Consider the following 1,848-nt stretch of genomic DNA (forward strand, 5'->3'; position numbering starts at 1 on the left):
TCTAGACCTAATAATCTGTATTCTTTCAGCGTATTGTCGAGTTAAATGAAATAGCTGCTTCTTCTATAGTTTGAATTCGTCGTGATGCGAGAGAGACAGCGTGTTGATGGGCAAGTTAAGTAAGATGTTAAGAGTAGCGGCTTCACACCCTATCGCTTACTGACGTGGCGATATTAATCGATGCCGTAAGGTACGTATCGCAATCGTCTGCCGAACGAGCCAACAATGACAAACAGGTTCATTTGGGATTTTTTTTTTTTTTTTTGGTTTTGCCTTCTTTGCCGTTGTTTTTCTTCTAAAAGGATCGTACATGGAGATATTTCAGCGGTTGTATGCAAGGCGATTGAAAGCGGATTTCGAATACTGTATACGTATTTGTAAACATGCATTCTATTTGCTATGAAAGATTTTGATCAGTTGTCTCCCTCTGCCCAAATGTAATTGTGAGATCGCAACTGCAGATCTCTATTTAACTCCTTGTGTACTTTGAGTGCTGAGTGGCACAGAAACCCCCATAGCATTGTACACATTGTCTAATGTCCCTGGAACAGAAAGAGTTACACAAACATGCCGGAAATCTGTTATGGCATATCTTCACCCCTCTGCTTTGATAATCTCTTGCTTTAATGCATTCCATTGGTTTTGTTGTTTAAGTTTGTATTCACTCATCTTCAACTTAACCGGACACAAAGTTCACGAGTGATTTCAACAAATCATTTATTTCATTCATCTATGGGTTTTATGCTTGTTTGTATGTATTTGTCTTGTACATCCTTACAAGATCATGAAAGAATAATACCATGATAATGGCTTCACTCGGATGCTGTAAAGGTGGATATTTTCGGGCGACTAATTTTTCGCGCTCGGCCAGGTAAGATGAGTTTCGCATGTTTCTATCAAAACAAAACATCAACTACTGGATAACATAATTATATGGCAAGCAAAAATATTCGCGTGCTTTTATTTTCGCGCTAGTGTCTGGTTGAGGGAAATGCGCGAAAATTTCAACACCGCGAAAATTTCCACTTTTACAGGGTGGTCGGTCTAGACGTGACCTAAAGGATATGGCTGCTCTTCAAGAAAATGTCGTTGCTGCCGCGCATAATTGTCCTTTCTATTTATTCTTTCTGTGACATAAGAATATCAAATTTATTGATTTAACATTTACAATTTTCTTTTGCCTTCTTACCATACCTACAAAGGATGCCTGTGAATGAGATGAGTCGTTTATCAGTCATTCTGTGTTTGGTTTGACCTTTTATCATTAAAGAAACAATGTTCAGTTTGTTGTGGTTTTTTTTTAGTTTTTTTTTTTGTTTGTTTGTTTTTTGTTAAAAGGAAAGTTTTTAACTTCGATGAGAGATTTTTACGACAAATACAAAAAGTTTCTTCTAAACGATGACACCAAAAACGCCTATTTAAATGATAATGTGTTATGTTAATAAAAAAAAAATGTATGAAGTCATTGCAACTGATTGGCAAATTCCCCTATACATCGACGTATATAAGCAATGAATTGATCAGTGTTTTAGTAGTAGCCATGATAAAAAAAGATATCATGGGGGGTACAAACTCGAGCAGGATTCGAACCTACGACCTCCTGATCTCCGGACAGGCGCCATCTCCACTAGACCACCGAGCTTCCGCCCGACAGAAAGTGTTGGTTCTAAACCTTAATGCGTGCAGCGGGGACTGTAATTTACGTCGATGTAGGGCAATGTGCCAATTTCATGAATTTGAAAGGCATGAAGTCTTTTGAAAAATAACCCCAAAGATTATGTGAACCTTCGCTGCTAAAAACGTAGACATTCAATAAAGTGACTAATGTGAATCATGAATCAATTGTCC

At 37.7% G+C, this 1,848-nt stretch overlaps 1 non-coding gene across 1 annotated transcript; it reads right to left on the minus strand.

The window, feature by feature from the left end:
• Positions 1-1,569: 1,569 nt before the first annotated feature.
• On the minus strand, positions 1,570-1,642 carry Trnas-gga (transfer RNA serine (anticodon GGA)). Its single transcript has one exon. It is a non-coding gene; the product is annotated as a tRNA-Ser (tRNA).
• Between the last annotated feature and the right edge of the window lie 206 nt (positions 1,643-1,848).

This window comes from Diadema antillarum, unplaced genomic scaffold (genome assembly GCF_040938485.1).
Source record: "Diadema antillarum isolate AM-2024a unplaced genomic scaffold, OU_Dant_1.0 seq00000858_RagTag, whole genome shotgun sequence".
Lineage (NCBI taxonomy): Eukaryota > Metazoa > Echinodermata > Echinoidea > Diadematoida > Diadematidae > Diadema > Diadema antillarum.